This window comes from Elgaria multicarinata, chromosome 1, assembly GCF_023053635.1.
Source record: "Elgaria multicarinata webbii isolate HBS135686 ecotype San Diego chromosome 1, rElgMul1.1.pri, whole genome shotgun sequence".
Taxonomy (NCBI): Eukaryota; Metazoa; Chordata; class Lepidosauria; order Squamata; family Anguidae; genus Elgaria; species Elgaria multicarinata.
Window position 1 is genome coordinate 212,297,752 of NC_086171.1, and position 23,968 is coordinate 212,321,719.

The window sequence follows — 23,968 nt, forward strand, 5'->3', positions numbered from 1 at the left end:
CTTTTGGCAAGCATCTACTAAGAGAGATAGGTATTCACTGTTCTTTAAGAGAACATTCACTTGATTTTGCTTATCTAGGAATTTCTTGGCTTCTTAGCAACTCTGGTTCAGAGCCGGGCACTTTCCCAACACTCTGGCCCTGTGTGATATCCCCTGCTGCCTCCAAGACACAGATCTCTCATAATCTGAACCCATGTCAAAGGCGTACTATCAGCCGATTTTAAAAAAATCTTAGGGTGCAATCCTATGCATGCTTAGACAGAAAAAAAAGTCCTACAACTCCCATCACTCCCCAATCAGCCAGCCATGCTGTCTGGCGAATGCTGGGAGTTGTAGGACTTTTTTCTGCCTAAACATGCATAGAAGTGCGCCCTTAGTCAATTCAGGACAGGCACGTCCATCAATCTATCAATTAAGACAGACTAAACTACTGGCTTTCAGACATATTGGATTACAACTCCCATCATGGTTAATCCCGGCTGGGGAATTGTAGCCCAGCACATAGAATCATAGAATAGCAGAGTTGGAAGGGGCCTACAAGGCCATCGAGTCCAACCCCCTGCTCAATGCAGGAATCCACCCTAAAGCATCCCTGACAGATGGTTGTCCAGCTGCCTCTTGAAGGCCTCTAGTGTGGGAGAGCCCACCACCTCCCTAGGTAACTGATTCCATTGTCGTACTGCTCTAACAGTCAGGAAGTTTTTCCTGATGTCCAGCCGGAATCTGGCTTCCTTTAACTTGAGCCCATTATTCCGTGTCCTGCAGGACACGGAATAATGGACTCAAGTTAAAGGAAGCCAGATTCCAGCTGGACATCAGGAAAAACTTCTAGCTAAGGACTATATTTGTCCATGTGTGTGTTGGGCATCACATAATCATAGAATAGTAGAGTTGGAAGGGGCCTACAAGGCCATCTGGCTTCCTTTAACTTGAGCCTGTTATTCCGTGTCCTGCACTCTGGGAGGATCGAGAAGAGATCCTGTGTGACAACCTTTTAAGTATTTGAAGAGTGCTATCATGTCTCCCCTCATCTGGAGGAAGGCTGGAGAAGACTGACTCAATTTTCCTAACTATGCCTATAAAGGGGGGTGTTCTAAAAGGTAAACCTGTTTCCTATGTCTTCCAGTGAAGTATCTCAGGCCTCAGAAGAGGCTCTCTCCTGTCTCGTGCAACCCGGAATGCCCCTTCTAAGATAGTGCTTCTCATCTGCTGCATCCTTGGCGAGGAAATAATTAAAATGCTTTAAAAATCTACCGAATGATTAATCAGGGACACCTTTTTAAAGGATCAAAATGTTTTCAGTGCAGCTCTTTCCCGATCTGGTGCCCCCAGGTGTATTTAACTACAACTGCCATCATCCCCAACCAGCTGCTTTTAGTAGAGGAAACTCCCCAATTAATGGACTAGATATTGCAGCTGTAACACACACACACAAAAAAAGGATCAGAGCTGAATGAACCTTGTCCCCATTTCCCATCCTGGTGGGTTTGGAACCACCACATAGCATCCTAAACCCCAAGATCATAAGATCATAAATATTAGAAGAAAGTTAAAATGGCCAAACAAGCAGAGTTTGGGGCCAAGCATGACATGACTTTTGTACAGGACTGGCCCTACCGTTAGGCAGAGTGGGGCAGTTGATTCAGGCGGCAGCAGCAAAGTGTTGGAGGAGAAATATGTGTGTGCCATGCAGTTGACCCTGCACTCCCTAAGCTATTTTGCTGCCTTCCAGTGCAAAGGGGGATGTTGTCCCCTTACCAGTGTCCAAGAATGATTTGATTTATTACATTTATATACCGCCCCATAGCCGAAGCTCTCTGGGCTGTTTACTAAAATTAAAAACAGTGAACATTAAAAAGTATACAAAATTTAAAACCATCAAAAACATACAGCATAAAAACAATGGTATCCATTTAAAAAAAAAAGTTCTGGGGTACCTGCATTGTTAAATGCTGTTAAATGCCTGGGAAAAGAGAAAAGTCTTGACCTGGTGCCGAAAAGATAACAATGTTGGCGCCAGGTGAGCCTCATCCGGGAGATCATTCCATAATTGGGGGGCCACCACTGAAAAGGCCCTCTCCCCTGCCAGCCCAGTTGTCTTTTGTACATGGAATGGGAGGGGCCGCTATCTTGCCTATGCTTCAGGCAGCTGAAGACATTTTTTCTATTTTCTCAGCATTTTAACACTTAATTTAACTTAAATTTAAACTTTGCTGTTTTAATTCTATATTTTAACCTATATCAATTGTTGCTGTGTGTTTTTAATCCTGGTTGTGCTTTTTATATTGTATTTTGTATTCATGTTTTTAAATCGTTGGTTGTTTTTTATGCTTTTCATGGTTTTAATTTTTGTGAACCACCCAGAGAGCTTCGGCTATTGGGTGGTATAAAAATGTAATAAATAAATAAATAAATAAATAAATAAATAAATAAATAAATAGGATTGGGATGGTCCTGCTTTTGTCACACAGTTTGGCAATGCATAGCTGGTTTTGTTAAACAAATAACAAAGGAGGGGTGAGGTTGAGCTGGATCAGCACTGTATTAATTAATTAATTAATTAATTAATTTAATAAAACGTTTGTATCCCACCCTGTATTTATTTATTTATTTATTACATTTATATCCCGCGTTTTTTCGTCCAAGGAACCCAAGGTGGCATACATAATCCTCCTCCTCTTCATGTTATCTTCACAACAACAACCCTGTGAGGTAGTCTGGGCAGTTTGTGGCTGGCCCAAAGTCACCCAGTGGGTTTCCATAGCCGAGTGGGGACTAGAACCCGGGTCACCCGACTCCCAGTCCAACACCTTAGCCACTACACCACACTATATCACTGTCATCTCAGGGCAGCATACAGCTAAAATCAGAACAATGTAAAACAATAAATAATATACACAGCTAAAAATGTATTAAATTGTCAATGTCAACAAATTAAAACCAGTAGAATTTTTTTTAAAGCAACAGAAACAATTAAAAACAATTAAAACTGTATCCAACCATGGAGAATTTAGCCCTCAAAGGCCTTGATAAAAAGCCATGTTTTAATTTGATGCCTAGATGAAGCCAGAATCCGCACCAATCAGGTCTCCCGCAGGAGGGCATTCCACGACAACCAGGGTGCCACAACAGAGAAAGCCCTGTCCCATATCCCACGATAATGTATGTCTTGCGTTGGTTGGACGCAGAGGAAGGTTCCTCTAACAGATCTCAAACTTTAACATGGAGGTTTTTTTTTCATCCTTTTGTTCCCATTCTGATTGGGGTCAGAACACCCCTGCCCCTGTCCCACCAAACCATGGACCTTATCTAGGTAACCCCCCACCCCATCATTCCCTGCGGCTATTGGTTTAACAAGAAACAGCTACGTACTACGTGATAAAACTCACTCAAGCTCGGCCTCTGCCTCTATGATTTTTCCTTCCTAAACTGCTTTTTCCTAAAGTCCAGGGCGGTTGCTCGTTGCATCTCTGAATCAGAAGGCATCGAGATCAGAGACAAGATGGATGTGCCGATCGATGTCTCTCTTGGTGCCTGCCAGGCTGCCTGTCCCTCCTGGTTTATTTTATTTCTTAAGATTTTTTAATTGAAATCATTTTTTAAAACTGGGCAACTCGCTTGCTGCAAAGCGCTGTCCTCCAGTACCACCTTTATTGGAGTTCAAAGAGCTCAGACCCCACCTCTGCCTTGTGTATCAGTTCTTGGGCAAGTTATTTTTCTTTTAGTCCCAAACATTTCCTTCAAGGAAGTGAGTGTTTTGTAATTGGCCATGCCCACCATGGCAGCCATTTTATGATTCAGCAAGGTGCCTCCATGGAGACCATTTTGTGAGAGCGCTCATGACATTCCCTCAAAATTCCAAATGTGGCAACCAGAGATCCCTGTTCTAGGTAATTTCTTATCCTTTAAAAACAGAAACAAAAAACCCTTTCAGGTCTCAGAGTGAAGAGTCTGCCCATTTACTGAGATCTTCTAGAGAAGCGCTTTTTCGGGGTTCCACCACATACTGAACTTAAGAGGGTTTCAACCAAGAATGGGGTCTTCTGCATAATTGCAGCAGGCTCTGGAATGTCTTTTCTAGTTCACGCGCCTGGTGCATAGTCTCATGCGTTTTTTAAAGCATCAAGACTCTTCAATATTTGCCAAGAGCCTTTAATAACAGGATGCAACACTGTTTTTATCTACTGGCTGCTTCGAGCGTTTTATTTATCTATCGCTGCTGCTTTAAATGTTACCACTTTATGGCTTTATACTGTTTGCTTATTTTGCGTTTTTTAATTAACTTTTGTTTTGAATTTGGAAATAAATCATAATAAAAGACGGGATTAAAATTATTTTAAACAAATACGTGAAGAAGGCTGCCTGCAACCCTATAACCTACACCCACTTACCTGGGAGTAAGCCCCATTGAGCTCAATGGGAATACATAGGATTGTACTGTGAGTGCGGCTTCTTCTTCAGAAAATAACAGCCTCAGCTATTTAGATGTTTGGAGAGTTCAGATCTCACAGCTTTCGGACACGCAGACAATCAGCAGGCAAAGTGGGTTTTTCTAATGGGGGAATAATATTTAAATCACTAGCAAATACTGCAGAGTCTGTGTTGTCAGTTTTCTGAGTCATCCATAGTGAATCGATTAAATATGCTCATTCTTAGTTGTACACTGGAAGTGTGGGGAATTTGCTAAAAGTGATCTAAGTAGGGATGCCACATTTCTTTCTAGCCCTATGCCTCCGCTTTTAACAACTGCATGAGAAAGGAAGTTCAGCGAATTGAGCCTTTCCCAGTGGGAAGGAACACATGTGTGCATGTAGAAGATCCCCCAGTATCTCCAGAGTAAAACTCTCAGAGGAGGCAATATGGGGTGGAGCTGTGTGACGGAGCTGGAAGGTCACAAAAGCCCCTTTATGCAGCAACCAACTCTCCATTCAGAGACCAGATCAACACACTTTGGTAGTAGTGAGAAAGCCCTTTCCTTGTCCTGGGTCAGTCAGAAATCTCAAACACTTCCCAACCAAATCAGAAGAAAAGCAAATATTTATTACTCAAAGAGTTTGAACAAAACCAGAAGAAAAGTGTATACACCAATAAGACAGCAATCATAAACGTTTACACTATATCCTGTAGCCTGCTTGAATGCCACACTGACGCCTTCACACCAGTCTCCAGGGGATCGCTCTCAACTGTGCACCTCAGCATGAAAGCCAGCATCCAAAATATAAGGAGCAAAACCTCTACAACCTTTTATCCAGACTAGCCCAAGGAGGAGGGCAAAAATGGCTAGCATGATAAAGGTAGGGTGACCAACTGTCAGGATTTCCCCGGATTTGTCCTGGTTTTTGTTCTTTCCATGGTGTCAGGGGGGATTTTCTATCATTTTCAATAATGTCCTGGAATGACACACCTTCCCCTTTAAGGCTGCCATTAGCATGGCAGGAGGGAATGACATGCTTTCTTGAGGCACATCATTCCCCCACCCCGAGCTCCAATTGAGGTCTTAAAGGGGAAAGTGGGTCATTCGTGGACATTATAGAAAAGGCCCCAATTGGAGTGGATGGTGGTGGTGCAGAATGAAATCCTTTCCCCTCTTCCACTCCAATCGGGTTCTTTAAGGTGGCGGGGGAATAACGTACTTTTTGCAGGACTCAGAAAGCTGCTTCCCCCCACACACACTAGGTGTCCTCTTTTTTGGTCTCCCAAATATGGTCACCCTAGATAAAGGAGATGTTTTTTAATTAAAAGGAGAAATACTGGGCCCTTTTCCAGCAAGCTGATATCTTTAAAGGAGACTTGTCAAAAGAAATCAGGCACAGGGAGACAGACCCACACCACAAGGAACAAACCATTTTACTTGGTATAACACAGTTTTCTCTGTTCCTCTCTTAGGGTTGTCACCTTCTTATGGGTGCTACTCTTATGCCTTGAACTGCAGCTAGTATACAGACATTTAGTACCTAGCGCTTCTGTAACACCTGTTGCCATGCCAGTGAAATCTTCACCTACACAATTACAGAGAATCAGGCTGCTGGTAAAGGCAACAGGAGACAACTGGGTTTTTCTTTTTAAATGTTCATCCTAAAATGCAGTTTAGAGAGTGTCAGTTTCTCTGCCGCTTTGCCTCTGATTGCAGCCGGAGCCACAGACATGATCATGGCACCCTTCAGAAGTGCTGGACTGCAAGTGCTGCCGTGCTAGCTGGGAATGATAGGACTTGTAATCCAAGCGTCTGGAGGGCACCAAGGTTTGGGAAAGCTGGAGGGGATCTACACAGCGTACTGAAGGCGCACGCAAGCGCCTTCAGTGCGACCCGAAAGCGCGTGTGTAGATCCTGCTGGAAGAGGCGGAGGAAGAGGCAGAGGAGGAGGCAGCTGAGGAATCCGGCCGCGTCCTTGCCGCCGCCGCCACCCACCTCCCCGCCGGCCTCGTCCCAGCCACGGGGATGGGGGGGCGAGACCCCCTCCCGCCACGGACCAGGCTCCTCCTTCCCTGCCCAGGCCAGCCTCAGCCCCAGCACGTCTTCTGGGCTGATCAGGAGGCTGGCGGGGAGGTGGGCGGCGATGGCGGTGGCAAGGACGCCTCCTCCTCCGCCTCCGCCTCCTCCTCCACCTCCGCCTCCGCCTCTGCCTCCTCCTCCGCCTCCTCCTCTTCCTCCTCCTTCGCCTCCTCCTCCTCCTCCTCCTCCGCCTCTTCCTCCTCCTCCTCCGCCTCCTCCTCCGCCTCCTCCGCCTCCTCCTCTGCCTCCTCCTCCGCCTCTTCCTCCGCCTCCTCTTCCGCCTCCGCCTCCTCCGCCGCCTCCTCCGCCTCCGCCTCCACCGCCTCCTCCACCGCCTCCTCCTCCGCCGCTGCCGCCTCCTCCGCCTCCTCCTCCACCTCTTCCAGGACAGAATCTACACACGCGCTTTTGGGTCGCACTGAAGGCGCTTGCGTGCACCTTCAGGACGCTGTGTAGATCCCCTCCTGGTGTAGCAGATAATCCCCCTGCATTCGCAGACGATGATGTTGATCGCTTTGTCATGAAAAAAAATCACCTCCTGTTTTTTGCGGATTATGCTGGTCCGTTCTGTTCTGGCCATTTGGGGGAAGGAGCAGCATTGCTGAGTCTGGTTGGGGAGAGAATACATGTGTGTTCACCGGTCAGGGGTTGTTTTGCAGCAAGGTTGCAACCATATTCAAGAAAAAACTGAATAAATGTTTTAAGGGCATAGTTAGTGTACCCAATAACAACTGTAGCATACAAACGGATCGCCCATCTTTCTTTCTTTAAAGTTCTGTATGCGGTGTTGGCTTAGCAGGCTTTTCTTTACCTTCAACGTAGGATGAAGCCCAGTCAGATGATTTAACTGTCTAGATTCATATTGGCTCTACTGTGATTGCTGCTGGTTCTCCCAGGTCTCAGTCAGAGAAGAGTTTTACTCATTTCCTGCTTCCTGATCCTTTTAACTGGAGATGCCAGAGACTGAAGTGAAGACCTGCTTGGATAGCATGTGCTCTACCATTGATCTATGGTCCCTGCCTAGAGAGCAGCTTGATCAGCTGAAATCAGAAACTGGCACTCCATGAAACCGGGACATAATCATAAGAAAAGCCTTGCTGGATCGGACCAAAGGCCTATCAAGTACATCATCCTATACCATATAGTGGCCAAGCAGACACCTGTGGGAAACCTGAACATAACATCCTCCTGCTTATGCTTGCCAGCAACTGGTATTGAGAAGCATACCGCCTCTGATACTATGTACCTGCCCAGACCCTAAGGTCATCCTCGGGGGTCCTTCTCCGTGAGCCCCTGCCAAAGGAAGCGAGGCAGGTGGCTACCAGGAGCAGGGCCTTCTCTGCGGTGGCACCCCAGCTGTGGAATGAGCTCCCTAAGGAGGTTCGCCTGGCACCTACACTATATTCTTTCAGATGCCAGATGAAGACCTTTTTATTCTCTCAGCAATTTAATAGTCTATCAACTTAATTTTAACTTTGCTATTTTAAATTTATATTTTTAAAATTGTATTTCTGCACTGCTGCTGGTTTTATCCTGGCTGTGTTTTTATATTGTATTTTACATCATGTTTTTATACTGTTTGTTTTATATTTTGAATGGTTTTTAATTTGTGTGAACCTCCCAGAGAGCTTCGGCTATTGAGTGGTATAAAAATGAAATTAAATAAATAAATAAATAAATAAATAAATAAAGGTAATATATAGTCATCATGACTTGTAGTAGCCATTGAGAGACTTATTTCGCATGGATTTGTCAAATTTCCTCTTAAATCCAGGTTGAACGGCCGGCATGGCATCCATAGTTTAACCATGTGCTATGTGAAGAAGTCCTCTTCCTTTTGTCTGTTCTGAATCTTCACCATTCAGATTCATTGGATGATCCCGGGTTCTACTATTCTCCACACCACACATAATTTTGGACACCTCTTTCATGCCTCCCCTCACTCCTCTTTTTTTCGGTTTTAAGTTTTTATTATTTTTTCCAGCAGCACATAGACAGACATCACGTATAATACATACAAACAAAGGTATACATATAACAACTACAATTACACTAAAAACATTTAAGGGTAAGGTTAAAGTACTTTTTTTTTTGGCCTTCTTCATGCCAAAAATGCCCACTAATTTCTTAATTACCATTTCTATATCAATCCAATTCAGTTTTTCTTATAATTTATCTAAGTCTCATACATTGGATTCACAGAGTTATGCTTCTTTCCTCTCTCTCCCCATCTTAATAATAAAATCCATGAACAAATACATCATTGAACGCACTGAACGCTAAGTTTGTTTTTTAATGGACCCCAGAATTGTTGCTTTAAATGGCTGCTGCTGCTTTTATACTGTTGTTTTTATGTCTCTGATGGTTTTTAAATTTTGTATACTTTTAATGTTTACTCTTTTTAGCTTTGGTGAACCGCCCAGAGAGCTTCGGCTGTGGAGCCGGAATATATATGTAATAAAATAAATAATAAATAATTTTTCTCTGTGTCTTTCAGATGTTCTATCAAAGGTTTCCATTCCAACACAAACATAGCTGTTGACCTTTCTCTCATTATCACTGTAAGTTTTGCCATTTCTGCAAGTTCCAACATCTTCAACCTCCATTCGTCCATTGTTGGTATTGTTTCATTCTTCCAGTTCTGTGCGTATAGCAATCTTGCTGCCGTTATCATATACAAAAACAAAGTTCCCCCCTTTTTTGACTCCCCATTTTTTCCTAAGCTAAAAAACCCCAAATGTTGTAACCTTTCCTCATGGGGGAGATCTGCAACCCCTTGATAATTTCCGTTGCCCTTTTCTGCACCATTTACAGCTCTGCCGTATCCTTTAGAAGCACAGCGACCAGAATTGTTCACAGTATTCCAACCATGGTGATCACACCATAGATTTATATGCAGGCATTACGATGAATTTATATACAGGCATTATTTTTAATTCCTTTCCTAACAATCCCTAGCATGGAATTTGCCTCTCTATTTTTTTGCATGGGGTTCACTTTTTCTTTAAGCTGTCCACCACAATCCTAAATCCCTTTCCTGATAGCATGTGTGGATCAAGCTGTCTTTAAAGGCACATGAGCAGGGACCTTGGGTGGGGTGGGGTGGGGTGGAGGGGGGAGGCGTGTGGCAACCTTTCATGTGCACATCGAGCCCAAAAGCCAGTTTCATTGTTCATATTTACAGTCACTTAGTAGAACTGATGAGCTGGCCTGGCCAGAGATGAATAGGTGCTTCTGGTGAATCATATTATTCAGGGCCCGAAACACATGAATCATCCAATAGGGTATATGAAACACAGGGGTCGGTTCTCCCCCTAAGTGGATGAGAAATACTGAATTTCCTCTAGTCCAGTCACACAACTGGAAGAGACCAGATCTGAACCAGGGTTTTTTGAAATTGTAGGCTGGTCATTAAGTCCATCTGTACCAACATACAATGCAGCCGTCAAAGGCACAGGCCCTGCTGTGCTGGAAAACCAACGTCGGGTCTCCCAAACTTGATGGAACAACCGCTTTGGGTCTTTCCCTTTCGAATAAGCCCCAAAACCTTCTCTGTCTTTCTCTCTTTTTACTTTAAAAGGGGTTATATTTTAATCTTCTCCTTCGAGCTCTTGCTGCCGCTTCGCTTGTCCAGTGGTGTCATGGAAATTTCACCACAGACGTTTCTACGAACAAACAGGAAACCCGTTGTCGGTGTGGCAAGTTGAGAGAACTGATAAAAGCAGGTGAATGGCTGAAGATCAGAAGAAGCAGGGCGACCGAGGAAAGGAAGGGTCCGGTCCTACAATCCTGTCCAAATTAGCAATTTCCCCACCACCCTCAACTTCAGGTAAGGAAAATCCACTTGCATTTAATTAGTTAGCTTTTGCAAAGTTTTTTCCCCCTTCTATAAACCCTACTCAATGGCCTTCTTCCCAAGTTACTGGTCGCTTTGATTGCTACCAGTGTGTGTGTGTGTGTGTGTGTGTGTGTGTGTGTGTGTGTGTAGCAGTGGCCTAATGAAACCTCCACATATAGGAGCAGTATATCTATGAATGCCACAAGCTGGGGACAAACAACAGGGGTAAGTCAGCACCACTTTTGGGTTCTGCTTCCAGAAATATTTGGCTAGCTAACATTGCAAAAAGCATGCTTTTTGCATATATATATATATATATATATATATATATATATATATAATTTTTGTGCCACCTTTTATGGCAAAGCCCTGGCAAGGTAGTTCACAAAGATAAAGCAACATCATTTATAACCCTAAATCTACAATCCCATTCTAGTTTAAAATGAATCCTGCAAAACTAAATCAAACCATTGAAAGCAATTTAAAAACCAGCCACAATATAAATCAGTAAATGCGTTTAAACACACACGCACACACACAGAGAGATTGATTTTGTTCTGATCCTGCAAGGCAGTGCTTGTGTTTCGAAATTTAGAAGGTGAAGTTTTCCTATCTCCGTTCCAGGAAATGTTTCACCTGCTAAAATCTGTGCATGCTAGGCAGTTGTTAAAGGAACAAGAGTATTAGAGCCAGTGTGTATTTTAAAATGATGGCAGTGTGTATTTTAAAATCTCTTCACTGGCTGCCAATTAGTTTCCGGGTGAATTATAAAGTGTTGGTTATCACCTTTAAAGCCCTACATGGTTTGGGTCCAGGCTACCTGCAGGGTCGCCTTCTCCCGTACAATCCGCCCCACACGCTCAGGTCCTCTGGGAAGAATCCACTTCAGCTAGCAAAAACTAGATTAACAACTGTTACCCAGCGGACCTTCTCTTCTGCTGCTCCCAGACTGTGGAATGGCCTGCCGGAGGAGACTCATCAACTGAACAGTCTACTAGCATTCAAGAAAGCGATAAAGACTGATCTCTTCCGGCAGGCCTATCCAGTAGAATTTTAAGATGTTTTTAGAATGTTTTTAGGATGTTTTTTAGGATGTTTTTAACAATGTAAATTATGTTTTAATTGAGTATTATGTATTTTATCGTTTATTGTTGTTCCCCGCCTCGATCAAAATGGAGAGGCGGGCAAGAAATAATTTATTATTATTATTATTATTATTATTATTATTATTATTATTATATTGGGATTTATGAGATGTGCAGGATTTTTAGGGCACAATCCTATGCATGTTTAGACAGAAAAAAAGCCCTACAATTCCCAGAATTCTCCAGCCAGCATATGGCTGAGGAATGATGGGAATTGTAGTACTTTTTTCCTGTCTAAACATGCATAGGATTGCATCCTTAGAAAATTAATGCAAGGTGACACCTGACCATTGAAACACAGTAATACCGGCTGGCACCTGGCATGTGATGCTGTGAAAAATCCTCCTTGCTTAGGTTGACCATACGAAAAGGAGGACAGGGTTCCTGTATCTTTAACAGTTGCATAGAAAAAGGAATTTCTGCAGGTGGCATTTGTATGCATGGAAAACCTGGTGAAATTCCTTCTTCATCACAACAGTTAAAGGTGCAGGAGTTATACCAGAGACCAGATTTAAAAGAGGGCAGCGCACCTGCAGCTTTAACTGTTGTGATGAAGAGGAAATTTCACCAGGTTCAACAAATATACAAATGACACCTGCAGAAATTTCCTTTTCAATACAACTGTTAAAGATACAGGAGCCCTGTCCTCCTTTTCATATGGTCACCCTATACCTTGCTTGATCCTCCAATTCTTGTCTGGTTTAATTCTGGTCTATATTTTTAGTGCCCCTTAAAAAAAAAACTGACCCTGTTCACTTGCTTTTCACAGAACGAAACGAAACTTTTAGCAACATTTTTTCTCATTCCTTGTCCTTTATTTGGGGGCTTTTTAGTTTAGAGGGGGGAAAGACACTCAAGGTGGGGGGAGAAGTTTGTAAAATTAGGCATAGTGTGGAGAAAGAAGAGACTGACACATTTCCCGCCCGCCCCTGTCATGAAATGCTGCCAGAACTCAGGGTGACCCAATGGAATTGAGACTCAAAGGAAAATACTTTTTCATACAACGCCACTCTTTTTCTGTGCTCAAAAAGTGCTGGTGGTAATTACTGCCGAAGAACTAAATGGCCTGGGAGGAGATTAGGGTGACCCTATGAAAAGGAGGACAAGGCTCCTGTATCTTTAACAGTTGTATTGAAAAGGAAATTTCAGCAGGTGTCATTTGTATATATGGGGAACCTGTTGAAATTTCCTCTTCATCAACAACCGTTAAAGCTGCAGGGGCCCTGCCCTCTTTTAAATCTGGTCACTCTAGTATAGCTCCTGCAGCTTTCACTGCTGTGATGAAGAGGGAATTTCACCAGGTTCTCCATATATACAAATGATACGTGCTGAAATTCCCTTTTCTATGCAACTGTTAAAGATACAGGAGTCCTGTCCTCCTTTCCATATGGTCACCCTAGAGGAGATACCGCAAGGATTTGCCCCTCCGTATGAATCTGCTCACTGCAAGGCCATCGCAAGGAGCCCTGCCTTGTGGCCCAACAATTTCTGAGGTGGTTTTGGCGGGAATGAGGCCAGAGCCTTCCCTGTCGCTGGGCCCTGATGCCCTCACAGGATCGGCCCTACCATTTAGCAGTGTGAGGTAGCTACCTCAGGCAGTTATGAAAAGGCACCAATTTGCCTTATTTTATTTATTGTAAAAAGAAACAAAATCCTGTCAGGGAAGGGGGAGAGGCATTTGTGGGATTCTTATGCCTCAGGTGAGAAAATAACTTGACTAGCATTGGGTACGATGCAATGCATCGTAACTTGAAGGTGTGGGTGAAGAGAGACTTGTGGAGGTGTGGGAACAAAATGGCCTGAGGCAGCTATTTTTATTTATTTATTTATTACATTTTTATACCGCCTAATAGCCGAAGCTCTCTGGGCGGTTCACAAAAATTAAAACCATAATAAAACAACCAACAGGTTAAAAGCACAAATACAAAATACAGTATAAAAAACACAACCAGGATAAAACCACGCAGCAAAATTGATATGAGATTTTCCTATGAGAAGTTCATTTGCCCCCTTCCCTTATGGCATTCTTTGCAATGCTGAAAACTATTCTAGCAGGCAGGAAGGGCCGGCCCTACCATTAAGTAGGGCAAGGCAACTGCCTCAGGTGGCAGATACTGAAGAACAGGGAGCCTTGAAGTATTAGAGGGCAGAGCTATTATTATTATTATTATTATCATTATTATTATTAATAATAATAATAATAATATACCGCTTCATAGCCGAAGCTCCCTGGGCGGTTTACAAAAGTTAAAAACAGTGAACATTAAAAAGAAATATACAAAATTCAAAACCCTAAAAAGCATAAAATACAAACAAAAACATTTAAAAACAACTATTATCAGATAAAAAACTCAGCATATGCTGTTAAATGCTGTTAAATGCCTAGGAGAAGAGAAAAGTCTTGACCTGGCGCCGAAAAGATAACAATGATGGTGCCAGGCGACCCTCGGGGATATCGTTCCATAATTGAGGGGCCACCACTGAAAAGGCCCTCTCCCTGTGTGCTACATGGCCTCTTCTGCACCCCTAACCTAATCTGCTGCCCACAGATGTGTTGGAGGACACTGTTGCATTGAATTAAGATTCAACCGGTTGGCTTCTAAACACGCAATGGAAGAATGGGAAGCCATCTTGTCCTCCACCTAGGGAAGCAAAATGACTTCGGGCCCTGCCGGATTTCAGTATTTTACTATTTATTTATTACATTTTTATACCGCCCCATAACCGAAGCTCTCTGGGCGGTTCACAAAAATTAAAACCATAAAAACCATAGTAAAACCATCAACAATCTACTCTTGTGCTTACATGATGCTCCCTGGATCCTGAATCTAAGCAATCTTTATCTACTGAGTTATGTTTTGTTTGTTTAAATGTTTTAAGTTTAACTTTCAATTTATTTATTTATTTATTGGGATTCTTTTGTATTGAGGAAGAGCGGGCGAATGTTATATGTGAACTGCCTTCAGTACCTCATGACCGAGGTAGAAGGCTGGGACAGAAGCAATTGTACTCAGTAAATGCTAAATAGTAATAAATAAATACATTGTGGAATTTGCTGCCACAGGTTGTAATGATGACTGTCTTCAAAGGCTTGAAAGGGGATTAGACAGATCCATGGGGAATAAGTACGTCCATGGACTTTACAGTCTTCCAGGATCCACAGTAATACTTTTAAATGGTTTGTCACAGTAGTGACTATGGTTGGAGTCCAGGACATGCTCCATATACAGTTTTCAAACCATTTTCAAAGTGTCATATCCTGCTTAGTGTAGATCTGGCAAATTAAATGCAAGATTAAATGCAAGTATCTGTTAGTGGGTAGGGTGATGAAGAGGGAATTTCACCAGGTTCTCCATATATACAAATAACCAGAAACGGGGCCTTTTCAGTTGTAGCCCCCTGTCTATTAAACTCCCTTTGCAGAGAGATTCGCCTGGCACCGTCTTTAATTTCTTTTGGGCACTGGGTAAAAAAGTTGCTGCTTGTCCAGGCTTTTTTAATGGCATGATTATTTTATGCTAGAAGTTTTAACTGCCTGTTATATTTGTAGTTGTTATGGCTTTACATTGCATTCTTACATTTTAGTTATGGGCTGTTCTAGAAGTCACCACTGAAGAGCAGCCAATAAATGATCTCAATGAATAAATAAGGAGAAAAGGCCCCAGATGTTGTGGGGAAAGGATTGGGAGTTACCTGCAAGGATCCTGTCCAGCTCTTCCAGGGCTGAACAGCTGGAGCTGGGAGCTGGCCAGCTTCTTCTTCAAATCCGTGTTGCTCGACAATGGATGTCTTCCAAGGATGTGCTTACCTCCACCACCAGTCCCATCAGCCACACCTGAAGGAGGAAGGGCTGCTGCCCAGGCGAGGTGTGTTTCAAGGACTGTCTAACCTGAGAATGGTGAAACATGAAGGTCAATCTCAGGTCCGTCAGCCCATGAAACGCTTCCTCCAGAGCTCTGAGGACAGCTGAAACTCATATACTTACCCTGCGTTGGACCAGTGCTAATCTCATCTTCCTACACCAGGTGAGATCACTTCAAACAAGTATGTGTGTACACATGTGTATGTGCATTTGCACATGTACTTCTGCACTAATATAAGCAACTCGCCGTGACCAGGGTGCTCAGAAGCCCTGATCCAACAGCCTTGCTTAGAGTTGTTCTCTAGAGCTGAAATTAATTTGGCAGCACAGAGAGGAGGAAATTCTCTGGCCTTTTTCCTATTTCAATTTCATTTGCAAAAATATGCATTTATTTTAGTTCATTTTAAAAATTTAATTTATTTATTTATTTATTTTATTTTATTGCATTTCTATACCACCCAATAGCCGAAGCTCTCTGGGTATATATATATATATATATATATATATATATATATATATATATAAAAATTATATATATATTTTTAAAAAAACTCATTCACAGTTATGTAGATTTGATAACAACACATCTGGTTGGGGTGAAAGGAAGGGGGGAGAGAAATGGAAAGGGTTCGGCAAATTTCCGCATTTGTGTCATATTGTGTTTCAAGTCAAATTCTAGCCTAGTTGCCGGCTCCTCTTTTGTTTTGTTCGGAAACACTTAAAATAATTAACTTCTTTTTTTAAAAAAAAAATTGCTTGATTGGAGACACAGATACCTGTTTGGTCATTCCAAAGTGTTTGAACAATTCATCTAATGGATTCTCCTTCCTTTGCACCATAGGATGCTCTCTGCCCTGGTGCAATCCTTTATAATGCATGTCTACACAGCAATAAATCCCATTGAGTTCAATGGGACATGCTCTTAGGTAAGTGGATATTGCATTGCAGCCTAAGTCTTGTGCCCTAGAAGAAGAATATGTTTGAGGAGTTGCCCCCTGCCCCGGTTAGGTAAGGCTTCCTATCCATGTTTGCTTGATCACATGTGGTAATTTCACCCTTAGCTGACTTTGTGGGTCGTTAAATGAGGAACATGCATGCATGAACCCTCCAGAAACCAAATGGCCATACGGAATGGCCTTATTATGTTTTTGTACTTTCTTTTTAATTGTTTTATTCACTTTGTAAGCTGCCCAGGAAATTTAACTGAAGGGCGATCATCAAAATTAGAGGCTGGGCACCAACCCAGATTTGACTTGGACCCCAATATGGGACTTTGGAAAACAGCAGAATTCTGCTCGTATTTATTTTATTTTTGTTTTATTTTTATTTTATTTATTACATTTTTATACCGCCCAATAGCCGAAGCTCTCTGGGCGGTTCACAAAAATTAAAACCATAATAAAACAACCAACAGGTTAAAAGCACAATTACAAAATACAGTATAAAAAGCACAACCAGGATAAAATCGCGCAACAAAAATTGATATAAGATTAAAATACAGAGTTAGAACAGTAAAAATTAAATTTAAGTTAAAATTAAGTGTTAAAATACTGAGAGAATAAAAAGGTCTTCAGCTGGCAACGAAAGGAGTACAGTGTAAACGCCAGGCGGACCTCTCTGGGGAGCTCATTCCACAACCGGGGTGCCACAGCAGAGAAAGCCCTCCTTCTAGTAGCCACCTGCCTCACTTCCTTTGGCAGGGGCTCACGGAGAAGGTCCCCTGTAGATGATCTTAAGGTCCGGGCAGGTACATATGGGAAGAGTTGTTTATTCGTTCAGTCACTTCTGACTCTTCGTGACTTCATGGACCAGCCCACACGCCAGAGCTGGCGTTCCTTCAAATAACCTGGCCCAAACCGTTTAGGGCTTTAAATGTCAATACCAGCACTTTGAATCGGGCCCGGACCTGGACTGGCAGCCAATGAAGTTGTAAAAGGACTGGCGTAATGTGATCTCGCCAGCCAGTCCCTGTTAGTAAACGGGATGCCCTGTTTTGTACCAGCTGAAGCTTCCGGACCGTTTTCAAAGGCAGCCCCATGTATAACGCATTGCAGTAATCCAAACGAGAGGTGATCAGAGCATGGATAACTGTAACTAGGCTATCTCTGTCCAGATAAGGGCGTAGTTGGTATATCAACCTAAGCTGATAAAAGCTGAATTGTACCGATTCAGAGGCCGCCTCCTTAAACTCAGATAAAGAATCCCAGCTAAGATTCAAAAATCCAAGACTTCATGCGTCCCATTGTCTCGTGGGAAATAAGGGTGCAAAGGGGCTAAACATTCAAGGTGAACGAGAAAAGGGGAGAAATGTCTCAGGATGCTGTAGACAAATTTATTGTTCAAAAAAAGCCCAAAGCTTTTCAGGGAGCTGTAACAATACATATATGAACAAATGAATTAGACAACACAGAACTAAAATGATTTCAATTGAAACAGCATGTTGCATACTTAGAAATAATAAAACAATATCACATCTAAAGAGTACATAGGGCATGCTGCATATATGTAATATAAAACAGTTAAAATATTAGACACTCGCTTGTAAAAAGGTCTGCAGACATTTTTTACAATGAAACAACCTGTTGGAACACAGAATTGGGAGGCAGAAATGAGCTGTGTTTTTAATGCCCCCTGAATTTGGGCTTATTCTTTTACTGTTTTATTCTTTTACTATGTACAGCACCATGTACATTGATTGTGCTATATAAATAAATAAAATAAAATAAAATAATAATAATAATAATAATAATTTCATACAAGCTTCCCCTGGCTTATAATTAATTATCATGACATTGCTCTGTTTTACTGTTTCTCCTTCATTCTTTAATTATTATTTTTTATCAAACTTTTGTTGTAAGGTGAATTTGTTAAGTGTTATATTGTAGTATAAATGTATTTGTAGCAGTGATTTTTAAAAACATTTTTGTATGTAAACTGCTTAGGGATTTTATTATGTTAAGTGGTATACACATATTACTAATATAGGAATAAATAAATATTTTGTGAGATGCCTTGGGGACCTCTCTGGCCGAAAAGCAACATAGAAATAAACTATAATTTAACTTTTAGTCTGGTTGGCTTCTGTATGTGGAGTGGGTGAGGATGCAAACTTGTTTTTCGTCTAAGGAAGCAAAATGTCCTGGGCACACCTGCCCTGTGCAGGAAGTCTCTGCCATGACACAGGCTCTGAACAACAGGCCCGGCCGTGGACACTCCCTGCTCAAGCCAAACACCACTGCTTGATACGCCTGAGGTGTGGGACAAACACCGCCTTTCTCCAAACTATGTGGAGAAAGGGGTTAAATGGAGAAGGATTTCAATAATAAAATAATGCGCTGTGAATTATATGTGCTGAGGTGAATTATTGTCAGAGTGGATGTTAAATGAATAAACTTCAGATGATAAATGCCAAACAGACACGTGGGATTTTTGTGGTAGTTAAAACAAAATAATTAAAATTTATTTGAAAAGGTCACAAGCTTTGTTTCAAAATAAAACAATTAAAACCCTTTTTGAAACCTCTCATCCAATCCTTTCACCCATTCACATACACGCTTTCCTGTCACACACACATTCTCTCTTGAATTTTATTATCAGTATTGTTTATTTTACACAAACTGTCACAAATTTTACACACCCCACTCAAAAGACACCACTCTCTATACTGACCCTCAAACTCTCCAGAACCCAAGTACTCTACACACCAAGAGCTAACATACAGAGCTAATCCAGAGAGAGCTAAAGCACTAAAGGCTAAAGACTCTAAGAGTACCTAAAAATCTCTCTCAATCCCCTCAGTCATTCCTTTATGGTGACCATATAAAAAGGAGGACAGGGCTCCTGTATCTTTAACAGTTGTATTGAAAAAGGAATTTCTGCCGGTGTCATTTGTATATATGGAGAACCTGGTGAAAATTCCTCTTCATCACAACAGTTAAAGCTGCAGGTGCCCTGCCCTCTTTTAAATCTGGTCACTCTAATATAGCTTCTGCAGCTTTAACTGTGGCGATGAAGAGGGAATTTCACCAGGTTCTCCATATATCTGCAGCTGAAACTCTCCCCACGGCCTGAGTTCGATCCCAGCGGAAGCTGGTTTCAGGCAGCCGGCTCGGGTCAACTCAGCCTTCCATCCTCCCGAGGTTGGTAAAATGAGTACCCAGTTAGCTGGGGGAAAGGTAATAACGGCCGGGGAAGGCAACGGCAAACCACCCCGCTATAAGGCCTGCCAAGAAAACATCAGCGAAAGCTGGCGTCCCTCCAAGAGTCAGTAATGACTCAGTGCTTGCATGAGAGGTTCCTTTCCTTTCCTTTCTCCATATATACAAATGACACCTGCTGAAATTCCCTTTTCTATGCAACTGTTAAAGATATAGGAGCCCTGTCCTCCTTTTCATAGGGTCACCCTACTTATATATCACTCCTCCCCATCCTAAGACATTCTAACTCCACCCACTCAGGTCAACATTCTAAGCACCACAGACTTACCAATTTCAGGCATGCATTAGGGAACTGACTTGTGGGGTGTAACGCCACAGTCTCATGTTCAAAGATTGTTTGTTGGTTATATGAAGGCTCTGTACCTTGGATAGCTCCTTTAAAGCTCTGACTGAAACCCAGAGCGGATTCGCTGCCCCACTGGCATTGGAGCCACCAGCCAACACTGCAATAATGTAGGGGTGCTTCCAAACGAGGCTTTTTATGTGCAAATTGCCCACGCTGCCCTCATGGGATTTTACAGGCAATCCAAATGTTCCATTTGCAGCCCCCCCCCCATGTGTTCCTGCCATTGCTTCCCTTCTTTTTTTTTTCTTACCAGAAAAAAAATGTTAAGGAAAAAAAGATGGGACAGCTGCACCATGCCTTTTCATTGCTAGCGCTAGGAGCACTGTCTAGAAGCACCCTGGATTCATCAAGGCTTGTTGTCCGGCTGGACATCAGGAAAAACCTCCTGACTGTTAGAGCAGTACGACAATGGAACCCATGACCTAGGGAGGTGGTGGGCTCTCCCACCCTGGAGGCCTTCAAGAGGCAGCTGGGCAGCCATCACTCAGGGATGCTTTAAGGCGGATTCCTGCCTTGAGCAGGGGGCTGGACTCAATGACCTTATTGGTCCCTTCAAGCCCTACTGTTCTATTATGATTCTATGAAAACAGGGTGTCCATCTGCGGGGGTGGGGGAGGGAGGGGACTTATCCGTATGGGGCAGATGTGGCCATAGCCCTCTGCGAATGAGATGCTAAACCTGTTTCTGGACCATGCCACTTCAGATTTTGGGTGTGCCTCTCCCATGTTTGTCAGCATGTCAAGGAGAAGATGAGGCCTGATCCATTCTCCCTGACATGCGCCTTAGTTTTATAATCACAGGGGGAGATTTATTTATTTATTTATTTATTTACTTCGTACGAAGAAGCATCCCCAGTGGTAAAACTGGGGCTGGATCTCGGCTAAGGTGGCCACTTATGAATTGCCAAAAATGGAGAGATGCATCTCAAAAAACTAAAAAAGAGGTCAAAAGAAGCTACTGGGTTGTATAAAATGTGCATATGCAAAGTGAAGAACATAAGAAGAGTGCTGCTGGATCAGACTGAGGTTCTATCTAGTCCAGCACTCTGTTCGCACAATGGCCAACTAGCCATTGGCCGGGGATGAACAAGCAGGACATGCAGGGCCGGTGCCAGACTATTTTGCGCCCTGGGCAAGGTGAGCTACTTTCAAACCCCACCCCCCACAAAAAAATTGCCAACTTTGATTTTTAAGAACATATGTTTCCTGGAAAAAAAATAAGAAGCACAAAACTTGAAACTGCTAAATTTATTGTAAAGTGCAAGAAATACGTCATGCCGATTATAGCAAACAAATTGAAAAGGAACGTCTGTGGGTCTAAAATGCATTATTTAATAGGAAGATCACCTCCAAATCATCCCCCCCAACTCACGTGCATGCGCACGCACACACTTTCAGCATCACTCAGTCCAAACAAACACACGCATGAACACATGCATTCACTCAAAGACCCCATGCACCCCATTCACCCATACATTCTCTCTCTTTCTCTTCCGGGCGCGTTCCGGAAGTCCGAACATGGAGCCGCTCCACCTCCACCCCAGCACCCCTGGCTTCGCTTCGGCTGGGCGGGCATGGGGCACCATCTCGCCCGCCGAGGCCCAGCTGAATCCTCGGGCTGGCTCACAGCCAACGCGTGTGAGTGCTGCGCTGTGCCTGGCGCCCCTCTTAGCTTGGCGCTCTAGGCGGCCGCCTGAGTGGCCTCTATGGTAGCACCGGCCCTGAGGACATGGTGCAACAGTACCCTCCCACCCATGTTCCCCAGCAACTGGTGCACACAGGCTTACCCCTCATATGCACCTGGGAAAGGTTGATCACGGGTCTAAAGAGTTACCTAGCTGCAACACTGAGTATTCTATCTATTCAAAGTTTATTTTACTAGCCAAAGGCCATGACAAATACATCTCATACACACACACTTCAAACATTACAAAATAATACAGATGAATTAGGGTTTACCACAGGCAAAACTCAGCTTTAACTTAACATGTTGAATCGCCAACGTAGTTCATGGCAATTTTGCCTAATTCTCTCTAATCTTATTCTATCAAGTGAGCAGCATGTAGGATGAAAACGAAGACAGGGCTCCTGCATCTTTAACAGTTGCATAGAAAACAACATTTCAGTAGGTGTCATTTGTATGCATGCAGCACTAGGTGAAATTCCCTCTTCGTCACAACAGTTAAAACTTTTCAAAGTCCCAAGTGGAGATGGAATCCAAAGCAGGAGGGAGATCAGGCGCTGCGTCGAGAGATGAAACCTAGCAAAGCTTTCCAGCATTTTAAAGCAGGAGCCCTGCCCTCTTTAGCTAGAGTGACCAGATACAAAAGAAGACAGGGCTCCTGCAGCTTTAACTGTTGTGATGAATTTCACCAGGTGCTGCACGCATACAAATGACACCTGCTGAAATTCCCTTTTCTATACAACTGCCCTCCTTTCCACATGGTCACCCTAGCACTGTGCAGTCTGAAGTGGTACAAGCCAGATCCAGGGTTGCCTCCACATCTGCTGTTTGTGAAAATAACATAGACCAAGGCACCACTTCAGTCCAACTTTGGTTATGATGATGCCTTCTGCCCAAGGACATAGTGAGAGAGAACAGTGAGGGAATCTTGTTTCACATCCTTCCCCAGCTTCATGTCAGGATGGAGCCACAAATGCTAGAAGTAAACAAACCTATTTCCCTGAAAGAGAGATGACGGACAAGTATGGTTCAGCTTCACAGCTTCCTGGAAGTAAACCCACCCTGATCCCCATCTCTAGTACACAACCAACCAGGCTGAAGCTATTGCAATGTGACAGCTTTAATTGGCAAGTGGTTTGACTTCTGGGAGCCAGAGAGATGTGTTTCCCAGCAAAAGCCGAGGTAAGTCAGCAAGTGGAGCCAATGGCATTCTTGAGTGGGTCTGGAGGTGTTAATTTCTCCGCTTGATTACGTTTGAAAAACTTCCTTAGCGTTGTCTCTTTCATTCATTAAAAAGTGACAAGTGATATGCTTAAATGCACAGAAAGTCTATAATTAATCCCTAGTGGATTCTCCCATAGCTGTGCAGGAGCCACAAAAGTATCATCCACTTGAGAAGCGAAAGAGAGGCAGGGGCAGTAAGGAAGGTTTCCAAATGGAGACCTTGCCATGTTGTAAACATCACGAGGAAATGCTTCTCGGGGGTGCCTGAAGTTCCAAGCAACTAGTGTGACGTCACACTCTGTGCCCTGGGAGATCCATCTGACCTCCTTTTCAATGTTCTTTCATCACCCCTTACAGAGACTCTTGTATTTCAGCATGCATTTTGTTTATCTGATTGACCTGTGTTTTTAAATTGATTGACATTGTTTTTAGATTTTACATCATTACTCAACATAGACATCGTCAGATTAAAGAGGGGGGAACAGGTTATTTAAACATAGCCAATTTAAACCTAGTGTTTCAACCTGGTACGGTCCTCTCATGAACCCTCGGTAGATGGTCATCGAGTGGATAAATGCATGCACGGAGGGGAGAGGTTGGGATCAAGTGTGCTGTCCAGGATCTCCTTGGTTTTAAGATCCTGTTTGCACTTGACAAGCCTTTCTCATATATATATATATATATATATATATATATATATATATATATATATATATATATATACACATACATACATACATACATACATACATACATACATACATACATTTGCAGGGTGTGGGTCATGCATAAGGATGTTCCACAAAAGGCTGAACCTAGGTGGGGGGGGGGTTGCCAATAGGGATACCTTCAAATGAGCAATGCTCCCCCTTCCAACATACTTTCTGACATGATACAGTCATGATCACAATTTCTTACTTATATGGCATCTCTCTACATTAAGGAGGGGACCCCTGCATCGTTATCAGGTTTTCTTTTTCTTGGGTCTTTTCGCATTCACTATGGACTTCTTTAGACAGCAATCAATGACGACCATGTGATTTTGAACTGAAATCTTCCCCTCTGGGGAATGCTATTCTGTTATATGAAACAGTGCCATCTAGTGGCAGAATAATAGCACTACGATGATACTGCATTATCTCTGTGGTTTTAAAAAGCAG